Source organism: Anopheles stephensi, chromosome 2, assembly GCF_013141755.1.
Source record: "Anopheles stephensi strain Indian chromosome 2, UCI_ANSTEP_V1.0, whole genome shotgun sequence".
NCBI classification, from domain to species: domain Eukaryota; kingdom Metazoa; phylum Arthropoda; class Insecta; order Diptera; family Culicidae; genus Anopheles; species Anopheles stephensi.
In genome coordinates this window covers 80,410,761-80,436,327 of record NC_050202.1, presented here as the reverse complement: position 1 = coordinate 80,436,327, position 25,567 = coordinate 80,410,761, and the positions used below count along the sequence as shown (strand labels likewise).

General features: G+C 45.7%; 1 protein-coding gene across 3 annotated transcripts in view; it reads right to left on the bottom strand.

Moving 5' to 3' along the window:
- Window positions 1–25,567, bottom strand: part of LOC118505511 (connectin-like) — a 91,162-nt gene that overhangs the window by 27,503 nt on the left and 38,092 nt on the right. Inside the window, exon 1 of one of the 3 annotated variants that reach the window (XM_036041407.1) lies at window positions 237–1,080. The exons of 1 other annotated variant lie outside the window; for it this stretch is intronic. The gene's annotated coding sequence lies outside the window, so the exon portion shown is untranslated. Of the gene's footprint in view, window positions 1–236; window positions 1,081–25,567 lie in introns of those variants that run through there. One more of the 3 variants, XM_036041408.1, reaches the window with a different exon arrangement.

Sequence of the window (25,567 nt, the reverse complement as noted above, 5' to 3'; positions counted from 1 at the left end):
GGCACGGTTTAGCTTAAAGCACGTCATCATCCCTACGCTCAGGACCGAAAAGCAAGAAACAAAGTGTCATCCCAGCCGGGGCCTCGGTCAACCGGGTACGGCCAACACTTTAAATATCATTCCATCGTTCACCGTACATCGTTTGATCGGGATGTGTGGGAACGAAATTCGGTTCCTTCCAAGAAAATCTCGACCTCAACCCCCGGTGGGTGTTATGTCAAATCGGTTTATTTTACCTCCTGCGACACTGGAAACCACAAGCTCTCCGCGGTGCTATCCTTAGTATTGGGTATCCTTCGATTCGATTCGAGACTAGAGGTTAGAGTTCTTCCCAGCCAACTCGTTCACTTGTTTCACACACTTTTCTACAGAGTGGGCGCACATACACAGACACACACTTTCCTTTTTTTTGGGGCAGCGTTAACTAGCTTTGTTCGGAGACGGACACATACACAACAGCACAGCGCAAACACTCACATAATCATCGCACCAGCAAAGTAAAACATCTTTACCACCGATAAAACCGAATGCCCGAAAGGCGGAAAAGCTTGGCGGTGATTTATTCGCCTTCACAATTGCCTTTATGGACACCAATATCCTGCACACACACGAGACGGGTTAGCATTCCTTGTTGATGTTGTTTCTTTTATCCTTTATCCTACCTTATAGTTGCCACGCGATCGATAACGACTAGCAGCAGAGGAAGCGGAATATCATTTACGCCTCAACAAGCACGCACGTGTGCGGGTGCTAGCTTCAGGGAAATTATTCCTTTACTTTTGTAAAACCCGAATTTCGCATCAAATTGTTTCGAGCTGCACTTGACAAGCACGGTATCACATTTTCCACAAAAACCACAAGAAAAAAGGTAACCAAAAGGTACAAAAATCTTCCGTCACGTTGGTTCCTTATATCACGGGAGCGCCGTTTTCCTATGCAACCGGGGGGAAAATTTGCCGCGGAAAAACGCTCGTCGCTACGCCACGCTAAACGCACGGAAAACAACACACCGGGAATGTGGCAAAAGGTTCGATCGCTCCACACGCACAGCTTCTTCGGGACTAAACGCTGTTTGGCGCGCTCCAGGACGTGCGGTACATTGTTCGGCGTAGGCTCCGGCGAATGCTCTCCCGCTCACGGGCTGTTTCTCTTTCTCGCTTACACTGCCTCATTCATGCCCGTCTATCGCTCAGTCTCACACACAAGGCTCTCTGCGCATTGCAGTTGAAGCGATCAATCGAAGTAGCGGCGTCCCATTCTCTCCACTGTGTTAGGGCCGCAACATACTTTTCGCTAGCTCTCTCGCTCTCACTCACTGGCATATGCTTTCTTAGAAACCGTGATGCTATTCAAGCAGCATTTTCTCTTGAAACATAGTTTACATTCTCTCGCTCTCTCTCCCTCGGTCGTTCCTTTTTTTACTGGCGGCATTTTCTCAATGTTTGTATTGTTGCCTTCTCGATCAAGCGTGGGCTCCGAAGCGAGCGCTGCCAAACGCTTTCGCTCTTTCCCATCACCAGCATAGGAAAATGGAAAATGGTATTTTAGTCCTGTGGAAAAAAAACTATTTTCACGCATTTTACAAAGTGGAACAACGGAGCACCTTCACCTCGCAAGGTTAAGAAGGCATCGTCGGTGTCAGGTAGGGCAGGAATTAATTTCCTTCCAGTTGTGGTTTTCTTCTTTGCCGCCGGTTTCGAGTGCAACCCACCTTCCCACAGCATTAGGCTAGGGCCTGGTGTACCTGCTGCTGGTGCTGCTGCTCCAGAGGCTGCAAGGTGAACGGTGTAATGCAAAGGAATACATATAAAACGTTAAGAAGCGAGAACATTTGGATCGTGGAGCTAACCGTGAAAAGCACAGAAATGAAAGGACATTGCGTTCGTCTCGCCGACTACAGCGTGAACCGCGTCGGTGAAAGCGGCGAGATATTGCAATTTAAGCGTACGATTAAACGAACCATCATTTGCATTTTGGGTGCTCCGGGAATGCTCATCGCTGCCAAAACGGCTTCAGTTGTGATGCCATCGCTCATCAGAGGAAAATGATGCGCTAAACCTAAAAGTTTCAGGTATCTTGGCCATGGTTCACGATGGTGGCATTCATTACCTGCAGCCCGGTAGGGCTTTTTCTTTTTTGCTGTGTAGGATCACAGATCCTTCGAGGATCTGTGTGCCCTCATCATCAAGCCATTCTTGTGCTTGTTTTTTGCTTCTTCTTTCCCAAAGCACCTGTGTCGAGCAGGTAGCCCGCAGTACACCACCATTCGCCGAAGCAACCAGCAAAACCATCCATGGCAGATCTGGACGCCCTTACCTTAACCTGCACGGTCAAAGGACGCAACCGTGCAGGATTGAAAGTCGGGTTCGTGAGTTTGAAGCCCAACCTGGCAGCCACAAGGAAAGGAGTGAAATAAAACGTAAAATAAAATATCTAACACTTACTTTTGTGAAGAAATTCTGCCCCGGGTTCAGCCTTGGCTCAGGTTAACCACCCAAGAAAGCCCACCCTTTGCCAGAATGGGCCGGCTTGCGCAGTTCATTTGGAGCAGTTCACTTAGACTTCGACTGCGGTTAAACTGGCGATGCCGCTATGCGGTTATGGTGCGAGGGTGGGTCGTGTGTGTGTGTGTGCTTACTTACTTGTTTAAAGATCAAACACCCCAGTTCTAGCTTCCGAAAAAGAGGCTTTGCGACAAAGGGAAAAGTTTTCCCTAAAATAGACGAATGAATTTTTCATCCACCGAGAAGAAGTTTCCACCGGGAATGGGAAGTATAGTTTTTAAGGGTACGAAATTATTTACGAATTAAGATTGGAGGATGTTGTCTTGCCGAGCGGTCTTTGGAAGCGGTAAACGTGTGTCGTCTGGTTGTGTCTGTTAGACGCGTCCCATCTAGCGCACCACGCCAACTCTCAATTAAATCGGACACATGCATAATATATCTTTGTTTCGTATTTTATTGAATTTCGTCTTCGGCTGAAGGTTGAATTAAAATCGCCGGCGAAAGGCGACCACTCCAACGCTTTTTTGGCGCAATTGTTTCAATTTAAAATCTGCCATCTTCACCGTGCCCCGGCACAACATCGCCGTTTCCCATTTTCCTGTCACGACAAACGACAGGGACACAAGAGGAAAAAAGAGACTGAAAGACCCCTAGTACCCGTAACATTGAGTGCAATTTTACTCACTTCAACAAAACACGAACCCCCGCTTCCTGCTTACGCTTTTCGAGATCGAAATTTATTCTCGAAAAATTCAACCAAACCAACCGCAACCCTCATAGTGCTAGGGAAAATTTAATTCGATGTGCATCCTCGCGCTGGCGCTAGATCTCGGTGCTACAGCGGGGCCGGGAATTGCTGGGCAAGACTTTAAGGGATTTCGTCGTCGTCGTCGTCGTCGGTGTCGTTGAAAATCTCGCCACACCGGCATAGCGGAGCGGGAACAATGTGCGCGCTTTGTGCTCGGTGAGCAGAGAGATAAACCGAAACAAGGGACGACAAGTAAAGGGAAAACTAATAATTCCTAACAAGACCGGTCTCTGTTCGTGTTCCAGCCCCGGCCAGCGTAAGTGTGACCCGTTGCCGTTGGAAGCACTCCGCGCGCTGGCGGTGTGTACTTGGAATTGCGGTTTTATTGAGACTGGAGCCAAGTGTGGGTTACAACATCGGTTCTGGAAAACTGTCCCGCGAGGTAGAGTACATGCAGAAGTTTATGGTTTCTTTGACCTCCCGTGCCATCTCCGGGCCATTCTTTGTGTGTGTGTGTGTGAGCTTCCCCCGTCGAGCAAGACAAATTATCAATTATTGCTTTTTAGCAGTGATGGATATAAAAATTATTTAACGATTTTCCCGCTGATTTGGGCCGGAAAATCTGAAGACTGAAACCGAAAAAAGAGCCGGCAAGAGAAAGAAAACATCTTAAAGATATGAGAAAAAAAAAACGGAAAATGAATAAAAATCTTTATCACTCGAACATGCCTTCACGACACGCCGTCGTATCACGCGCTGGAAGTCGTTTAACTTACTTTTAACAATCGCTGCTCGTTGTTCGGCTCCTAATAGGGTACCCAGGAGGGTACCGTTGGTGTCATAATTCCAAACGCTCCCAAAACGGTTAGTACATGATTCAGTGGCCTGCCGCGTATGTGTGTTACCGTTCATGCTCGACGAGCTTCCTTCTAATCTTCAAATGAAGCGTAAAATTAGTCGTCCAAGCTAATTACTGTTGGCCGGCGTTTTCCGCATCGACCGAAACGCTGCGCTACGGAGCGAGAAAACATGGGAAAATTGACCATTTAGTTTGAGACAATTCTGCGGGCTTTGGCTGGGATAGTGGCCGGCCAGTTTGGGAGGCGATTAATTGAAAGCAGCTCTGATTGGAGGTTTCCGATGCCGATGCGAAGGAAGTGGCTCCGTTGCGTAATGAACGGGTGGTGGTGGTGTCGGCTGCCACATGCAGCGATGCGTACACACATTTCCAAGTGAAAGTGTGCTGGTATCGGGGTGAGCCAATGTACTGGTCAAAGACAATTTCTGGCTAAATTATAGGAATGTTAGCACGGTGGTTTTGAAATCTGCTGGAGCAGTTGCAAATTGTGGAGATGGATTCTTCAATTTCATGAGTCGAAAAGAAAGTAATGATAGAAATAAATGTCCATTTTGATGTATCTATTGCATACTTTTAGGCTTCAATACAAGAGAGTTGCTCGAGATTAGAAGATAAGTCCTTCGACTCAAAGTCTCCAGTTTTATATAAAATCAGTTTCATATTCGTACAGTTTTATCACAATTTCAAGTCAAATATTTATCCTTTCATTTAAAACCACTCATTAACCTATATCGTACTGCACTGCACTCAACCCGGGCTTAATTTTGCCCTCCCGATCCCGCTGTATGGTACCACTGTTCCTGCGCTATCGCTCAATCTCGAAGGAATCGAATGCGTCATCCGTCAGTGTGCAGCAGTGCATCCGACTGCAATTCCCAACCATTTCCACTCCCCCGCCCAACCCCTAGTCCAACCCCTGGCGCCCACGAACCCACGAACCAGATGGCGGTCACAGTTTCCAACCCCACTTTCGCGCTCCGTTCGCTTGCGGGACATATGTAAATGATTTTCCGCGTTAATTGATAATGAATTATGAGTGCATTGTGTCAGTTCTTTTATGATCCTGCGGGTTGCACTGCGCTTCGTGCTTCTTGTGTGTGCGCGCTTGCTGGGGTGAAATGGGAGGATGGTGCATTGCATTGGATAGATGACAATAATGACGGGTACGTGCGTGTGTGTGTGCCCGTGTGTGCGTTGGTGGGTTTATTATTTCGAGATGTGCTGTGGGACGCGTGTCCACAGCCATGTGTGTCCGCGGGTGGATATCATGTAACAGCATAATTTCTGCTCGGCGTTGCCACTCTCGTTCTCTCTCTCTCCGGATGGAGGAAAAATCTTGTCCCTGATTGATGCCCTTGCACGGAGCGGCAACAAGACCTCGGTGGGCTAGGTTGCGCATTCACAAGCAAGCAGCACAACAAGATACACGATGATACAGAAGTTATCACATAATGTTGCGCATGTATTCCGGCGTTAGGCCTCGGTAGAAGCTTTCAGCTCTCGACCGGATGTCACTCAAGCCTTTATCGGGCCTTTACGGGTCGTATCCCGCATTCCCTGCCCCTCGCCGCTGGTGCTGTCCGGAGTGCTCGGTGCCCGACCGGAGGGACCGCTGTCATATGCCACTCAAGCCTGGAGTCTATCGAATTTGCCTGTACCGAATTGTCCGCTGCCAATTGTTTGATTGATTTGTGGCCTCTCTTTCCCGCGCCCGGCTGGATGCTGGGAGGAAAGGGCACCGAGGGCGCCAGTGTACGTGCACCGCCACTGATCTCGAGAACAATGCGGCATCATTAATCCAGCTGTCAATGTTAATTTGATAGCCATTTTAGATCCCTGGCAAAGCGCAAGCAATCAACTTGTGACGCGCCAAGCGGGATTTAATTAAACTGGTCCGTTCGTTTCTCCTTTCCGGGTCACCCCTAACCCACTGGTGGCACTCGTTCGGCGTCTGTTTAGAAACATCTTCCAAGCTGCTCGAGGGGTACACGCTACCGAAAGGGCACAAAGTCATCCCGAATCAGGGCTCGTTTTTTGTTTTTATTGGGTTCCGTGGGCTCCGAGAAAAATCAATAAATAAAAATCAGGATTTGTCATAAAAATATGTTCTCTTAGGGGAGTTGGTGAGTGTACCGGCACCGCACTACAACAACAAAAAACCCCGGCAACCCGACCCGGAAGATGTACCCTAGAGATTTGTGTTGGTGTTTCTTTCTCGCCGACCCTCGCCAAACCTTTGCCTGTTCACATCCAACTTCCTGCGCCGTCTGGTTAGGAAGCTGTATCGAAGTGACACAAATCATTAGCTTCCCTAACTAGTGGGGCTATTTGTCAGGTTCCCTGGAGGTCACCCGACTGTACCATATTTTGACACTTCAATCTACCTGCTGCTGCTGCTGCTGTGTGTTTTGCATTCCAGCATTCCTCTTGCGCCTCTGTAGGCTAGGTGTATTATTTGCTGTGTTCCATGTTTACCCTCCCGATTGGTCGATGGCCCTCGGAGGGTTCCGCTTCGGTGCGGTGGTGAGTAGGGTGTTACACACCTGTGTTCCACCCCCGATCAGGGACAGGTGTATCGGATGCCACCGGCTACCAAAAAGAAAAGTCGACCCATTCGTTTTAGGATCGCCTTAAAGATTTATTGCTGCAGGCATGCAAAATGGAACGGCGAAAGATGAGACTCGAGCCCTGAAAGCGGACTCTGTGTGCGTGTTGAACTTTGCATATTGGAACACCGTAATTCAGGTACCACCGCTGGCTGCCCGGAATCGGTGAAAAATTTCGTCTCAAAAGGAAGACGACACAACCGCTGTTCCTTGTAACCTTTAAGGTGTGCGGGACAGGATCGTCCTGCACGGACGGTCATACGTCAAGGATTGTACGGCAACATCCTGACAAAATCCATCAACCAGAACAAAAGGGCTGCGTAAAAGGTCTCACAAATCGGGTAGAATCACACCCCTGACACACACACACAGACACACAGCAAAAAATAAAAGTCCAAGAGAAAGGATCGACACAGACCCAACAACGGAAGGATGTCATCTTTGGCTGGCGGAGCGTGAAAAGTGTTCTACCTTGTGCTCCTGGTGTGTTTTTTGTCTCTCCTTCTTGTGTTTGTCTCCACAGCCAAACACTCTGTTTAAAACAAACGAATTTATCCAGAACACATACACACACACTCGGAAACCTCCACAAGGCTGAGCATTGTACTGTTCGGAAAAGGTATATCTCAGTCTCGAGCCCCGGGTCATACCGAAGACGGCAGGGCTCGTAAAATAATGCTGGTAAATCAAACAACCTTGGACCTACGGGATCCCGTGCGGTAGATTTGTGTTTGCCTTTCGTCTCCGTCACTGGCCACCTCGGGTGTTGGATAAGATCGTTACAAAAACCCAACGCACACAGCATCAGGTCTGTCGAGCAGGAAGACGGTGGATTCGTTTATGGTGTGGTCTATAAACAATTTTAAATCACACCAACTGGTGTAACATAAACGTCAAACGCATCGTACCGATTGATGGGTGTATTAAATGTGATGCTTGGTGCCCGTAGCGTGATGCAGTGGTGACCACCGGCCGGAAGGTGCTGCAGTGATATAAAGCCCAGTAAAAGCGGCAAGCCAGTATGTACACTGGCAGGACGGTTAATAAGATTGTTTAATCGTTGTGCTATTAGCCAACGGCCGACGGTGGTACTGCGGGGATGGATTAGTCGTAAAGCTGGACCCTTGTTGATTAGTTCTAGCATTTATGAACTTCCTCCAGTAAATGGAAATAATTTACAAAAACATCCATTGATATTCTTTTCAGTAGTACGATATGCTTTTTAAACCTGTCATGACAACTGCATGAGTAGATTTTCCCTGAGAGCTACATTTTAATTCTCATTAACTTTCCACGGACCTCTGATTTGTTTCGAATTGCGTTGCCGCTTTCCCTCTTGCAATGGCGCAGTTATTTGTGCCTTCCTTAATTGTCACCGAAATTTACACTCCTCGACCGGTGCCGGGCCGGAACTTGACACCAACTTTTGTACCGCGATGCTAATTAGGGTTCGCATTATGCGTCCGGTCATCGAATCTAATCGTGGGATTAAAAGATTGGCAGCGAAGGATGAAGGTGGATGGGTTGAATAACAAAGCCAACAAAAAAATGAGAAAATAATACAGAAGTTTTGGAAAATTCATGTGAAAAAACGAACCGGTTTCGGTTAATTATTTTGAATGCTTAAAAACCAAAAAAGGAAAGGGAAATGTTTGCTGTGAGAAGGAGGTTTATAATCGGCTAACTTTTGTGGCAACAACGTCAAGGACTTGGAAGACCTCCCTCGGTGGATAATACGGCAAATGTGCTGGAAGATTATTTTCGCTGGTAAGGGATATGAAAGAATTAATGAGATAGAGATACATAATTTATAGTATACGGTATCATATTTCTTGGTGTAAAATTTGTAACCAAACTGGAACTTTGGTGTTGCTTTTTGCCAACACTGCCGTAACTGAGACTCGCTCATTGAAATTCAACACACAGAAACCCGCTCTGTCAAGCGTCATTCACCGGTTAAACTTTCATGCAAACTTCTCAACCAGATGACACCAATCCGGTCCACACCCGGAAACGCTGCAGGAATCCTTTTTTCACTTACCTTACAGCTCCACAGCTCATCATTTTTTTTCCTTCATCTCTTCTTCCTGCTTTTCACTCGTGAGGCAAAAATCCACATCCTTTCCCTTAGCTGACCCTGCCTGCCTAGCCTGCCAATGAGTATGAAAAGTCGCCCGGCCCCTAACCCCACACAGCTCTGTAAACAGACGGCACAAGTTTGTGCTTCGGGACGGTGTTATTGCCGGTTTTCGATTCCGCACACTGTGATCCAGTGGTGCGCGTTTGCGCTTCGTGACACTGGGAAAATGGTGGTCGGTGCGAAACGAACGTTCTCCGCAAACAACACCGATGACACTGATCCACTTCCGGGTCGGAAGTCATTTGATGCGAACCGTTCTCGGTTCGATTCGGCGGTACGCTCACTAACTAATTTAGCTGTTCCCGTTCGCATATCGCATCTGTCGGGTGGTTTAGGGTAGCTGGATCGACCGGTAGCGTTGGAAGTGGGACAACGAATCAAAGGTACGCGCAAACAACTTATCATGGATAATGTCATCCCGATGGGCGGGTAGCTTATGTTAGCTGATCTTGCGTGTTTTTTTTTTCTTTCTGTTTGTTTGTTTGGTTTTGTTTTGCCGTGCGTCGGTAATGTGTTTGGGAAGATGTGTCGAAGTAAAATCAAATAAATTCAACCGTCACGAGCGCAGCGCAAAATGTCAGGAACTTTCCCGATTAAGCCAGCCCCTTCCCGTGTCTGGTCAGTCGTATGAAATGTTGTGTCCCATAACGTTGCGTCGATGGAAACCGGGCACGGTAGAGAGCAAAGTTGAGCATCGGCATTATTGACACAGGAGCAAAAAATAGTTGGACATTTCATGGAACTTATGTGCAGGGGCTTTGGACAGTATTTTGGACTTGTGACTGAAATACAAATTCAAAGAGTATTCTTTATTATTTCATCAATTTATATCATAGTTTTGGATTAATTTTAATTTTTTTATTTAAACTTTTTTGTTCTATGGAGGATAAAAATATGCAATCTACTCGCACCACAACGTCTAGTAAAGCTCATGTATTATTTATAGAGAAATCATTTAGAAAACTTATAGTAGAAAATTGACAAGGCTATTTACGCTGGGTAGTGTCCATAAAGGTCTTCCAAAACTTATCTGAGGTTGAAAGTCACTACCCATACCAACATGGACAGCTGACTGCCAATCGATCATAATACATCCTGAGGACAGTTCTCCATTTAGAACACTAATAGCTATAGACGCAGCAGTGACAATATAGAACATTTTTAGTCCTAGTGCTCACATAAACCTCTGTGTAAACTTGTTATAAGAAGGAGATTGTCAGTCGCATGATGATCTCACACAGCGAATTAGTTCTTTTAGCTCGTCCACATGGACAGAAGTCGCGTAGTAGACTCTAATTGAGATAAACTGATGGTGTATATGCGTCCGCTAAAAAGCCAAGACATTAAACGATAGCCTTCTGATGTATTCCAAGCGATGAAAAGGTTGTTATGTATATTTAAATTATTTTATTTAAAAAATGATTGATTTTCTTTTAATTTTCTTGTTATGTTTGAATAAAGATAGCGATGAAAACCCCTGCCAAAACATCCACCAGCTCAAGGTGCCAAACGAAGAACAACGTGCAAAATATTAGTGAAGTGTTCTCACACTTGGACGACTTCTTGCACCGTGTGAGCCAAAGTTCGTCGTACGGCAAAGTTGAATCAGATTGCTGCTAAATGCATATCGCACAGCTCGGAGCGTTGGTTTGTGTATGTGAGTGTGTGTGTGCTGTACGTGTGCTAATAACGTCAGAAGTGGTTGGACAAGTAAAAAAAAAACTCACAACAACACCAACAAATCCAAACAATAAAGCATAAAGCCAAGGAAAACGTTAAAGTGCATCGCACTTCCGAAGCATCGCACTCCATCAGAGAGTTTATGCGTTTTTGTGTTAGTTTTTCCGCTTTTAGCTCATCCCGGCACGCCTGAGCGGTTTGAAGATGGAAGTAACACAAATATTTATGATGTTATTAGCCAGCATTAGACGCCAGTATCCGTCTGTTCTTGGCGAGGAAAGTGTGTGCGGTAGGTGGAATGGGTGGAAAGTTTGAAGTACGGATAATGAAATGTTCTTGGTGGTGGTGTTGATTTATTCAAGGTTTTCATATATTGGCTCCGGATTTGTTTTTTTTTTGTTGCTGTCTTGACCTTTTCCAGGAGAGTGCGATTTTCCACCCAAGTGATAATGTGTTTTTGTTTGAGTTTTTTTTGGCATACACCCGGGTGAGCAGCAGCTTTATCTAGAACTCTTTTCATAAAACGCGCTTGGTAAGGATGAAGGTGAGTGTTTACAATCGACTTGCAGAAGCTTGCAAATCATCGTTCCGGTAGCAATGTTCTCAATCACTGCTATGCATTTACATCCCCCGCTGGTTTTCCCATGGGAAATGGGCAAGTGACTGTTTTTTTTTTTTGCAGAGTTTTGCAACATGAATAGAAGCTTTTGGGAAGGGACACTTTGCTTGTTGCAAAGGAGCAGTGCTTCCATCGTTTTTTTATGACAAGGCAGCGAACGTCGGAGAAGACGAATGAAGCCGATCTATAACGGAAGATCGTAAAGCACAAACATCGTACAGCAAAAAAGGGAGGAAAAATTGAACAATAAAGACAAAAAAACCAAAATAAAAAAAACCATAACGGCTAAAGGAAACTGACCGAAACATTCCCATAATGCTGAGAATAAAGCCCCAAGAAAATGGTAAAACAAAACCAAGTCACACTAACACACACACACCGTAAGCGGAAAGAAAATAGGATCGTAAAGTTGACCGGAATGGTGATACGATACGGATCCGATCCGTTGTCCCTGCAACCGATGGGTTTTTTTCTTCTCTCGGGGTCATCTTCAGAATCGGCAGCAAAAAGTAACGTACACGGATCAACGAAACAGCCGTGTGACCCATCGTCCGGTGAGTGGTGTGGTCTAAGGGAAGATTCTTTCCTCTGTCACTTGCAATCCTTGCTTGGTGTTCCTTGGTGGAAGAGCAGGGCGAAAGAGGAGGAAATAGGCAGAGGAAGTTCGATTCTCACCTTTCTGGGACCGGATAAAGGAAAACGGTGGAAAAAAGGATGACTCGCTTCCAGGTGACTCAAGAATATTAAGGGTTCTATTGCGAAGATGATTCATCGTATATAACCGGGCGGTTGGCCTGGTCTTTGTTGTGTGCTTATACAAAAATTTATATTAATTTTTTTTTTTTGCAAAATCTTGTTGTACACCAAGCTCTGTTCCCTTGGTGCTGGAGGCACATTTTAATCGACTGTTAAATTATTCAACTGTCATTTCTTCGCCCAGCGTGTAACCTTTTGAAGAAAAATAATAAATATTTGAGCCCACCTTTGGGATGCTTTGGTTGCAAATTTTCGATTCTACCCTCCCCCATTCAACACAGCCCAACCCAATAATATGTTTGTCAGAAGAAACAGGTAAATATGGCTAAAATATTTCCCCAGGACGTGCAGAAATTTGTTTAATGCATGAAAACGCTGACAGTGCGACGTTCGTGCAACCGAAGAAAGCAGTGTCGCCCAGGACGGTGGGACACTCGGAGAAAAGGATCCTCTTTCACCGAGGCGTTATGGAAAAATATGAAAGACCCTGGCCCAGTGCCGAGATTTTGTGGGCATCCCAAAATCTCGGGCACCCTGCTTCAATAATCATTGATAGCTTCTTTGATTTGCGTGAACACCAAACACCCCAGGGGATTGGCGAAGGTCTTCGGTGACCTTTCATCCGGATCGGATATCGGGGTTTGGCATAATTTTTGCATTCGGAAAATGAAGGATAAAAAAAAACAGTCGAGAAAGTATATGGAAGTGCCAAAAGAAGGTCTCCCGCCAGGAGAAGGGGTGGTGCGATTGTGTAAAGTGTTTTTAAAAACGATGATTCACAAACAAGAATCACAGAACGACGCTGGATGGTGTCCTTTTTTCGTACCCCCATTCTGTCGTTCGGTGGGTGGTTTGCATTATTTAGCATGTTTACAATTCAATGTTAAAGCAACTGGGTAAGCCTTTCGGGGACAGGAAAATTGTTTTGGTGCCGAGGGAACGGGACAGTTACTAAAAAATGGATTTTATTTTGAAAGTTAGTTTTGCAAGTAGTGCCTGCCAACAACATCGAACTGGGTGCCTTTTGTTACAGAGAATTGAAATGAGGTGATCGAAAGGATGGGAATCAGATTCTCAGAATAAAAGTTTTAAAGAAAATAAGCTGAACTATTTTATATGCAAACAGTTTCAATTTATAAAGATATTCGTATTTCTTATGCAGGAGCCTAAGATTGAAGATTGTCTAAGAATTGAAAAATTGAAATTGTACATGTCATCGATTCCGTCGATAATAATGTTTGGATTTGTCAGCACAATAATTAGGACATTTTCAACGTAATGAACAAGTTCAACGCAAGGCTGTTGAATTTTTCTCACTATTGCTCTTAAGATCATCTCTCAGTACCATCAGCTGCATAGTCGAACTTTATCTTTGGAAAGGCCCTTTCGCTTTTTTGTAGTCTAAGAGAGCTGAAAGCATCCAATCTGGCTCCCAATGGGAAATGTGACAGAGGTGTCCGTCTTCACACGGCAGGACCGGAGATAAAATTTCATCCAGGCCGCCTCCCCGTACGCAGAGCTGACTACTTTGCTACGAGTAAAATCAAGTCACAGAAAGCCGGAGATGGAAGGCCGAGACCTTTCAAGGTTGTAGTACCAAGGAACGAGAAGGGAGCATCCTATGGATTCTACGGATACAGACGACTATCTGGAAATATCTTCCTCCGTCAAAGGTTTTCTTCTCAAGTTCCTGGGTATATGAAATATAAGCAAATATTCATCAAATATCGTCTGATGTACGTTAGAATGCGCCTGTAATCAGACAGTCTTAATATCTGATAAGAATTCTTTTCGAACACTATGCTCCTTTGCTTTAAGCTTCTGGTTAAACTATCGATCTTAGAGCTTTTTTTTCGCTTGCTCGTAGACTATTTTGAAAAGTGTTGAAAATGAGATCTTCAGCTAATTTTTATCATTGTAACCTTGTTAGTCATTCATATCCGTATTTAATTTCTTATTTGTGAACGATGGTGTTAAATTCCTTTCTCATTTTTAACAAAGAAATTCAATGTCACCGAAAGGACGAAAACATAATAGACGCAAATATTTCACATAAAGTTTCTTAAACCCATCAAAACCGCCACGCGTTTATGGCTTATGAATCAAAGCTTCCTGTATCCTTCCTGAAAAAAGGAAATTTCTCTTCGATCATTTGAGCCACACAATGAAACCCCTTTACATACGATCGTAAACGATTTGATTGGTTGGATTGTTTCCCTTTTCATGATATCGTTCAAAAACAAGTGTCCTTTAGATTCCCAGGAGTAACAGGATCGTTTGAATAGAAGACAAATAGCGAAGCGCTTTGAGGAACGAATCCTTCTTTGAGGCGAACACTACTAACAGCAAACACACGCTCCCGACAGTGGGTGACAAGTTTGTTAGTATATCCTTACCCGTACCGCGAGAAAAAGTGACAAGGGCCTGGGGCGGTGTATAGTGAACAAAGAGAAAGACATAAACCCCAACCAAAATCTAGGCAAATCCCGGCACCCATACACATTCGACTAACGCGTGTACCATTCGTTAGGAGTGTCATTCTACACGTTAGCAAACGCTGAAGCTGAAAGAAAAACTGCGTCATCTTCAACCGTAATGAAGGGCAAAGAACGGAACGGAAGTTGGAGATTTTTCCTTGTCGCGATTTTTTCCCATTCACTTGCACAGAACAAACGAAAGTTTTTCCCGTGCTCGTTTCATGTGTTTTTCCTTTTCTTTCTCTTATCACCTTTTTTGTATGTAGGAGTTTTCAACAAATACGCTTCGCCACCACAACCTAGCGCAACCGGGTAAAGTATGTTGAAATGCGAGATTGCTCACAGCGTTCCTGAAGGTTCGGTTGGAGCAGGTTGGGCTAAAGGTGGGTGTCCAGCTAGTTAATATTCCTCGAAGGCTGCATCCGGTACCTCCAACGAAAAAAAAAAACAAACCCCTCACTGATGCCGCCACAAAGCTAGCAAACGCAACGAGCCCCAGAATGGATCGTCTTGCGGTGTGGTGTGAAAATATATGGTGTGAAAATCTAACCCCAGATGGATGGGATTTCTGGTTAGTGGCAAAAAGTTCGTGGGCAGGCCGGGAAAACAAGAAGAAAACTACGCAAGAAGCTAGCCCACGCTCACGTTCAACTCTTTTCGCTGCCAAGCCGAAGGCGTTCGGAGTTTGCGTGTGGTTTTATTTATTGAGACACTTTATTACCTTCTCCACCGAGCGTGGCTAGAGTTGGCCGCGAGCTGCGAAAGAATAACGGATGGGTGTGAATACTGTGTTGTCCACCGTTGCATAGGATCCGTTAGCGGGAAGCGAATGCAATTTCCCAACAAGCCCAGCCAAGGTTTTCCGCCTGGGGAGTCCGGAAAAAAGCTGGCGGCATTTGTTTGCCCTTAAGTAATCGAAATGAATCTGTAATGATGGCAAACGGTTGACCCTGTGCCATGACTCCAATGGTGAGAGGACTGCCAGTAGAAAAAAAAAACAAGGAAAGGATCCGGCATAAATACGAACGCTTCAAAGCGGAAGCTTCGTTGGACATTCCGGGGGCGGGATCGATCTGGGCCGGATCAGGCGTGCGCTCGTGCATGCAAAGAAAACCCAACGAGCGCAAGATGGAAGCGGATGCATTTTATTTTTGCCCTGGCCGGATGGAAATTCCCTTGCCGGGGCGGCACGCTAAGCGCGGCGGCGGGCGGAATCTCATTTGGCTGAATGCATTTTATTTTCACTCTCAATTCAATTTCAGCTATTCATTGCTTTTTATGGGACGCTCGCTAGCTTAATAGGGTCGTGCCGGGAGCGTGTAAAAACGTGGTGCACACTGTTAACGGCCAAGCGTCAGTTCCGTCTTGAGTGTGTATGCATATATTGGAGTAAGCCAGCTGTTGATTGACGCGGAGAGAAGTAGCTAGAAACTGTCCAAACCTCACATCACGTGCCAAAATGGCCGCGCTGAAATCGAAACGCCTTATTTACAAAAACAAAAGCAAAAAACGGCTTCAGAGGTACAAAATGTAATTTATTTCACATCAAATAAGCTGTAATTGAATGGCATCTGCAAAGTGCTTTTGAAATGCATTAAAGCAAAAGAGCTACTGATGTGTCAGCTGTTAAGCAGCTTTAAAGTCTCGCACACAATTCGCCGCCCCCTTTAAGCAGCGTTGCACCGATTGCATGAATAATGCGATCGCTCATCAACATGTGCATTACTCGCCGGGCACGGGACTGTCGGTATGATGAGCAGCAACTTCAATGGTTGTGAAAGTATTTTTTTTTTCCTATTCACTCTCTTCCCTAACCTCCAGTCGAGTCGAGCCCGTTGGGATGGATAAAGTTTTTGAAATCGCTATTCAATCGGTTCGCCCAGGCCTAGCGATTGGGATGTGCAATTTTCGTGAACAAGAAGAACTTGTACGCCGAACATTGCGAGCATGTCTTGCGAGATGTTGTACCTTGTTTGCTGAGTGAATGTTCCCTTTCTTTTTTCTTTTGCTCTGCACTCACTCAACATTCTTGCTCCATATTCAATCAATTGCAAATGGAGCTTCCTATGCCCTGCTGTTTTTTTTTTGCTCTCTCTCCTCTAGCTGAGCTGATGCGATGGGCTTGGTGCAATATTTCCCGACGTGGATTGGGCTAAGAAGAAACACGTATCCTCCACCTTTCCGGAGTGAAGACGGTCGGCGGAAGGGTGTTGAAAAAAAAAGAAACAAATAAAACAAAGATGCCCTCTGCGCACCGGTCCGGCACTCAATTATTTAAGGTTGCAGGTTCGCTTATTAGAATTTTAATTAATTTCTAACGAAGGTTGGAGCAATATTTTCATTACTTTCCTACCGCGTTGCAATGCTTTTCAGCAGCCGATAGTAGTTTTTCTTTGGGCTTTTCTTTTTCGCTTGTGTGTGTGTGTGTTACATCTTTTCTTACCACCCGTCAGGGAGGTACCGGAGGAAGACTTCCTCCTGGGATCGCGATTGCATTGCTTTCATCCAGCATGCCGTTCGCTTCCGGGAGCGCCAAAGCCCGGAAACGGAAAATTAGTGTTCCCTGGCGAGCGGGCACAGCGAACGAAATCGTCTTTTATTTTCTTGCCACTGTAGCTTTCCCGTTTGGTGCTGCGGTCGGTACTACTACCTTCTTAAGATCCTTCCCGTTCGGAAGTGCTCTTTGAAGAAGCGAACCAAAAGAGGAGGAGATTTCCTGTTAAGTTCGACGCGGGACCTTCTTCGACGGTTGGGCAGGCAAGTGTACGATCGGTTTGGGCATACGTTCATCCCGCCATGGTGTACGGCGAGCAGAACTTTCCTTTCCACACACACACACACACACGCACACATTCAATAAAAAGAAAGGAATACTCCAACGAATAGGAGCAGCAGAAAGCCAAGGAAAAAAAGGAACTCCGCCGAAAGAACCGACTGATGTTGCACGATGTTCGTTAAGACACTTGCTGACTTTCTCCCAGCCATTATCCGATGCTTTTATTGCCCAGGATCCTTTTGAGGGAAAAGTATATATATATGCTCGTTAGTGGGCTACCGTACAACCATTTTGTGAGGCTGGCGGTACTACCATCATCAAAGAAGTCGAGCAAATGCATTGGTTCTGGGAATATCGTTTTATTACAGCGCTGCTTTCACTCCGGCTGATCTTCAGCTTGCAGTTTGGAAGGCTTTCGATCGATCAGCTCTGGCCCCCCAGGAGAGGTTAATCCCCCCGGGGGAGAGGTTGTGGTGAAAGTGACACGCTTTTTTGTATGATGTTAAATATTCTATATTGTTGTGGATTATCCTTTGAAATTCCAGAAACGAAATCAATCAATAGAAAAATGTGTAATGATTGTTCCATTCCAGTTTCGATTATTGTTTTATTATCAGGATGGGAGATGCATAGTTCTTTGCAGTGAAATTTTTCCACAGCATTCCACGGTCCGGAAAAGCTTTTACCTGGTGGTGTTTGATATTTGATTCCTCTTCTTTTTTGTTGGATGTAGCCCCTATCGGAGTTTTGTGCTGATTTGGGGTTATGTTATAGGAAATCGATTCGTTGCAGTAATGCGGCCACGACCCGTTCTAAAGTATGTGAGGGAAAGTACTCTTAAAAGGGAGAAAAAACGCACACACATACATATGAGCCACTTTTAAAAGTGGGCCACAAAAAGCAAATGAAATGTACGTGCACACGAGCTGCGTCATAAAATGAATAAAATTTTATTGATGATAATTTTCACCCAACTTTCCTACTTCCCTGAGCATACCAGAAGCACAGTATGGCAGAGGATGTGCCTGACCGGTGTGATGTGGAGGGATTGAATTTCGTGCTACATTTGCAATGCTGTTTGGGTGTGGTGTAGTACAAGCGTAGCCGGCATGTACGGTCGGTAGTTTAAAGTGAATTGAATTATTTTGGAATTAACAACCCGATGATGGGCTCTGCAGATTGGGGCTCTGCAGATTTGGAGCAGGTTAATCCTGGCAGGTATTGGGTATGGGTGCCGGACTCGTATTAGGGATATCAGGTGTACGAATGTTTTCTGGATGGTTCACGTTGCAAATCGATGGCAGGGCTTTAAAGAGCATTTAGTTCTCTTGAATGGAAATGAGCCTACAGATGAGTAGTCATTGCTCCGTCATATTAGCAGAGCACCACGAAAAATTAAAGGATGAAATTTGATCCCTTAGCAATAGACGTAAATTTAGTTTTAAAATTGGTTTGGAATTTAAAATTTAGAAGCATTACGGGTTTAAGCACGGAAAACTGAAAAATTCCGGCCTCAATAAACTAAACTTTTATTCAGCTGATGGGACTAGCCTTAAATAATGGTTCTTTAGTTGCTGAAGATCGTGACTATAACTGACACATATTGCTTTAGTTAACGTGTGAGTTCTACGTCGATGAATCACGATGTTTCATATTGAATTGCTTTATTTTTTTGGCTCTTTTACATGGAAAAGCAACAATTTTCCACCCAGCAAGGCATCCAAAATTAAAATCCAAATTAAAATATTAGAATCGTACCTTGGGAAAAGCTTTGTTTTCTAGCGTTAGAAATGCTGTTAGCACTATCATCCAGTGTTAAGCTTATTGCTGTCATCAGTTATGTTCACAGACATTGTCTAACGTTGCGTGCCTATCAATTTCAACACATCCACGTTAACACATAAGCTCTCCGGGAGCTGGAAGGGAAATACGGCTTAACGTCAATTTGTATCGACCCATCGATGGTAGAGAGCCGGATTCCTGCGGTTTATCCCATCAAATGCAATGGATTATGCTACGCTTGCTCCGTCCTTCTGCAAAAACGACACGAATGCACTTTTCCCAGCGAATCGCCATTTGACTTTTTGATGCGAATAGTGCTATTCTTCACATTTAAAGGTACAACCATTCGCTTCCCGGGAACCCAACATGAAAGACAGTTCGGATGGATATCGACTGTCGGATATCGGTAAACTCTTTTGCCGGCGAATGATCCACCAGCGTACTTATCCACGGTTCTCGGAAGATCTCGGCAAACGAAAATCAACGCCAGTGCACCCAAGAAAAAGCGGTGGCGCTTCGCCCTCGGAAGAGGTGAAAGTAAAAATCGTGCCCCAAGCATTCGTTCCTTCCCCGGTTTCATTTCCTGTTGCGCTGTTCGTCCTACTCGATCGTGTCCGTGAGCCAATTGACGGTGCTCATTCACAATTCACAACGAAAAGCAGGAAAGCTGTTTTTTTTTTTTTGTTGCTGCCTCGGGGAACGAGGCTGGGCAGCAAAACCCTTCCGCACACCAGCACCGGGCTGGGAGTGTAATCGGCTTATTCCGGTTGATTTTGCCCTTGTAAGTAACAGTACTTGCCCGGTTTGTGTGAGAGTGTGCGTGTTTTTTTTTTCATGCACTCCTTCTTCATCTTGCCAAGAACTATGCTACCGGGGCGAAACGGAAGACGCTCATGTTGGCGAAAATTCGTGCTGCTTCCTGCGTGCTCGGAAACGTCGGGCGGATGTGTCGATGTGCTTTCTTGACGCTTTTCTTTCGTTCGTGTACTTCACTTCCTGCTGGACGTCTGCTGTTGATGGAGCACCATGGTACTGCCGTTTTGCTCGGGTTGGATAGCGAAGCTTCGAAGTACTTCGCACCCCTACTTGCCACCCGTGTCCAGTATCTTGGGGCGATGCAATGCTTTGGAGGTTTTTTGTTGGACACGTCCAAGGATCAAGACTGCCAAAGTGCACCTCGCGGGAAATCAATCTTTGCTAAAGTTGTACCACCGAAGCACACAGCACTATGCCCGGGACCAGCGCCCTGACGGTGACGATCGGTTGCGATCAACGGTTTTTAGCGTCTTAGAGAAGAATTACTACGTTTTTCTGTGTACTGGTGCTTTTATTGCTGTATTGCCGCTACCCATTGTAACAAGCACCCCGCTAGAAGCGCCCGGCGAAACGTACGATGCAATTTCTTTTTATTTTCCTACTGGTATGGTCCTGGTATTCCTGGTATGGTATCCTCTGAGGAATGTAGGGTAGCAAATAGTTTAAACTTTTCGCGTCACGTCACGTACCAGCGTTTGGGGTGGTGGATTATTTTCATTGCATTCACGCTCCGGTGGCGGTGAAACGAGCGAAACTTTACACTGCAGATGCTGATGGAGACGCCCGGTACGACTTTGGACGGTGATAATGGCCGATGGGGCAAGGATGATCACTTAGTTCACAAACGTTTGCTGTCGGCTAATAAATTGATCTTGATGCATCCTGAAACTTGTGCTTTGGTACCATTTCTGTGCCACTGGAACTATCGCACCAACCTTTCAGAGTCCATTGGCAAGCGCTTGAAAAAGGTTTCATCAAACTATTTCGACAGAAAATATTCATCCAGGCAACCGATGTGTAGTGATGCGTTAAGAAACAATCTCATTGATGGTCAATTCTTTTGTTCAACTACCAAAGCTCCAAATATACGACTTTGGGAAGCATCAATGTCTTACTCACCGTGAATAAGAGAGAATCTTTTGTTCTTGGCCATCGGGCAGAAAGCAAAGAAAAAAATAACGAAAAGATCGACCACCACCTCATGATTTCGTAACATCGTTACGAAGCGTTCAATCTTCTAGCCGTTTCTGTACCGAAATTGTCACAATACGAAAACAATCAGATATTTACCGTCCCGAAGGCAAGGACCAGCGTACAGACGGAATCTCAAATCCAATTTTTCTTTCGGATCCGATAACGAAGGCACAACGCACAGCCCGTACCCGACCCTGTTCGGCCATCGTTCGAGCGGTGGTCGAAATAGCAACAAAACCGTACACGGCCAACCAGCTGGACAGTACGGTGAGCTGGGTGATTGGAAATTTATATGTTTTCCAATCCGGTAACCAAAAAGCTAAATTATTGGAACACGCTCGTCTGACAAAAAAAAGGTAAGGTGGGTCCGCTCACTTGTCAGCTCGCTTCAAAGGCCCAAACTGTGTCTGTCTGTGCGTGGAGCCGTGGGCTTGAGGGGTCTTGAGATGAGATCTTTAAGCAATAGTTTTTGGCAACATTTTTCTGTCCCATTCTCCTAGATACGATATCATTTTTTATCTTTCGTCCCGAGAAATTGGCCCACAAGAAAAAGGGACTGCTTGCTGGACCCTCGTCCGATAGGAGTGCGGATAGGAAAAAAGAAAAAACATCGAAAGCAAGATCCGATAGAGTGATATTTCTTGCCTTTCCTGGGCAGAAGACAAGCTTCAAGCAAAAACCTTTCGATCATTCAGCAGAAAGAAACACACAGACACACACACACAAAAAAACAGCGAGCCTTACACCGATTGTGATCGCAATTACTGCGAGAAGATTGTTCGCCAGCTATTTCTTGCGCCATTTTTTTGCTCGCTGCCTGCTTCTTTGCCTCGGAACTCAATCGACACAAGAATCACACGGGAAAGAAGATGGTGCCGTTGTGGTGGATGGACCCGCGAAAAGGGCGTAATTGGAAACCGTTCAAAAAGGATCGCTTCATTTACCACTGATTAAGGATAATGGTGGGCGAGCAGACGGAGATGAAACAGACGGCAAGCATGAATCATCTCAAGTGAGCAAGAAAATTACTGGGAAAAACTGTCTTTCGCACTGGCCAATATATTCTGCAATGTCGGCCAGCTTGCTCAGGTTGAGAACAATTAACGAAGAAATTTTCGCCTTCAAATGAACAGTTTCTTTCTTTCCATTGTGTCCGTTTGTGGTAAGCAAGCGAGATGGCACTTTAAGTGCACAGCAAGCTCGACAGAAACGGTCCTTGGTCACCAACATTAATTTGCCAGTGCGATCTGTGTGTGTTTGTACATTTGCTGTTTGTGTTGCTGTGTGCGGTTTGTGTGGTCCCGAGCAGTGTGCCACATGCGACAATTTATCTGGCAAAGAGATTTCCCAGCAAGTCCGAGAAGGAATTTCCCTCAGCTAGAGCAAGCGGACCTGCTCGGGAACAAAGTTTCCTGCTCAGAAAGCGGTCGGCGCTTAATACACATTCTCGACACCGCTCAAAACCACTGTCGACTAAGCTTTTGCCGACTGTTTGAGTTGATTATTTGATTTTAAAGCCGAAAATCGTATCCTTCCGAACAGGCCGGTGGTTATCCTCGGTGATGGAATGGGGCTTCCACATGAGGGGGCCTTTTGGAGCGGGCCATTTTCTCGAGCTTGATATGCATGTCGAACTGTGGTACGGTTCGAAGAATTACCAGGGACTTCTTATCGTACCTTAGTGCCAACACTGGCTCGAAAGAGAAATGGCTAATTCTTTCTACCAGCCGTAGAGACGGCCGAGCGGTCGATCGATTATTCTGCAAACTGTCCACCACCGCAGGTTGATACGGTAGCGCAGGTGGAGGGAAGAGAATCCCTAACAGGGACCACGTCCTGCCGGATGATGGCTCGAACTTTGTGCTTTTGTTCGAGCTCAGCACGCTTCGCATCGTTTAGCAGTTTGGTCGGATTTCGAGGAAAAATCAAACCCGAACATTTCCCCACAACCAGTTTCTGAGTCATTAAACCGCAAAATTGCAGTCATCGTTCACATCGGGAAAGTCATTCACGAGATAGCACATTCCACCGAACCGGTCAAGGTGACAGACAGCCGGCCACACGACTGTGGGGTTTGCTTCTGCCAACCAAAAAAGAGTTGTCGATTATCGTTCATCCAGCGTTCACCTGTGAGAGTTATGAGTGCGTGATGAGAAATTTAAACACAAAAATGCATTTCGGTGCGGTAAGGACCAGGACTGCTGGATGCAGCAGTACGAAATCGTTTTCCATTGTCCATTAAATTGGCCCCATTGTCATCCTCTCAGCGGGCAGTGTGGAGCTGGTCCACTTTTCACGAGCACCGGAGATTCAACGTGAACGATTAAGAAGGGTACGTGCTTCGTGCACGGGTTTGATTCTTGGTGGATCGCTTTTTTAGTTACGATGTGCCTCTCGGTAGCATCAAATCGACTCGTACCAGCATCATTATGATATTATGAAGTTTAAAATTCATGAACCGTTGCGAACGATCAAGGGGTTTTCGGGAGGGGAGTGAGACGTCGAGTTTGGCTGGCCGATGGTTAAGTTGATTAAAAACGTGCTGGTCGGACGTATGTTGCTGTCCCGAAGATTTATGTTGTCATTTGCCGAGAGGCTTTAGTGTGATTTACTGTACGGATTTTTCGATTCATAAAGCAGGAATTTGACGATTCTGCTGGTTGAATTAATTCGAAAGCCGTACCGAGTCTCCGAGTAAGTTTACACTTTATTGAACTTCTTGAACATTAAACAAAGCAAGAGTTCGAGAGGACGGTTCATTAAGCTTCATAATTGTTTGCCGCTTTGTAACGGTCGTCCAAGCAGATCCTCAAGAAATTCCCAGAATATCTATTTTTATGACGAAACGACACATCTCCAGCGCCACTCATCTTCTAAACCCTATTATTCCGTTGGACGTCCATTATATTGACGTATGTGCACGAATTAGCATAACCCGGGAAAATCTATTCCAATGTCTGTAATGAAATCGTTATCTTCTTCGCGCGAGCGTGTTGGATGCAGGAAAAGAACACACACCGAGCACGAGCAACAATTGAGCATCGGTAGTTCTGGGAAGCAGACCGGCGCAGACATTTGTTCCTTTTACTTGGTGACATTTCGAACACTGGCAAGCGTGTCTTAAGACCTTAATTAACATCGGAACACTCTTTCATCCCGAGACACACGCACACACGCACCGTACGTGAGCATTATTCGCAATCAGGGCAGGCTAAAACGATCACGAACTCGGTGCCTGTCCCCAGCGTTTGGGGCGAACCATTTTCATCAAGAATGGCTGGAAATGTCTTGCTGCCGTGCTGGTTAGCAAGCTGCTAAGCTTTTAATCTCCCTCTTCCGGCAAGCCCAGCGGGAGGATAAGGCTTTCCGTCGGGCCAAAAACAAATCACAACCTATCGACCACCAACAGGCAGCAGCGTGAGGATGTGCTACCGAACATGACGCATGACAAATGAAAACGTTCCGGCATGTTCCGTTTGGTGTTGTGGTGGTTTATTGCGCACCTTCATAATCCTATCGTGTTTGTGCTGATGCTGAAAGGCGCTCCCGAAGGGCGGACTATTTTTTTGGTCGTGCCAAGCGTGAAAGCATGGCTAGGCTTCGACTGGTGTGCAACTAATCAGCATACTCATCAGGCCAAATCTTCCTCCATCCATCGATGGATGGTCACATAAATCTTCCTGCATACGGGAACCTCGTAATAAGACAACGAGCGAAGGCTTCTTTCAATGATTCCCGGCGCCGGTTCCGGCCTGTGGAGATCGGCTTTCGGTTTAGCACAACGACAATGATGATGATTGGCTCTCGTTGGATGTGTTGGAAGGGTATCGGAAGTCTACCGATCCGTCTTGTTTGTTGATAGGCGCTACCGAACGACACCGTTTGATGTTTCCTAATAAGTTGACCCTTAGCGTATCCGCACACAAACTAAAGGTGTAATTTTGCAAAAGCCCGTTTGTTTGGCGAAATGTTTGGGTGGCAGGCAGGCAGACGGACAGGTAGAGTGGAAGGAGAGGAGCGAGGATATGGAGCGGTTTTCAATAGCAAACAATATTTGCTGCCCAACCCAGGCAGATATACCGCTGCGACATGTGGGATCGTGTAATTGCATGCCGTAGGAGCTCGCATCTTGGGCGTGCAGGTCTGGTGCCGTGACCAGGAACAACGGCCAAACAACGGCTTGCCATTCTCTTCTGCCTCGCCGTACCGTGCCAGCCAACGGTATGCGAAAGGCGACGAGGAAGAATTAATCGTTTCTAATATCCTCATAACCCACGGGACAGGGGACTGTCAGCTACACGGTCCTATTGCGACTGTGTGTACCACCGGATCCGGTCCTGGTATGCTGCCAGGCACCTTGCTGTTCCCTCTCGTTACGATGTGTACGGTGTGTGGGTTTTGTGTGACTGGTACGGGCCCGTACGGGCGTTGCACAGTTGCTGGCTTACATAACCCGGCCCCGGCACGGGATCGGGAGGAACCGTACACGAGCATTCAAACTTAAACTATCTGTATCAAATGGCACATAAACATGGGCATCTAATATTATAGTTGAAGCGATTGCACAGTGGGAGTAGACGGCTGGTAAGTGGTCAAAATGATGAAGCATA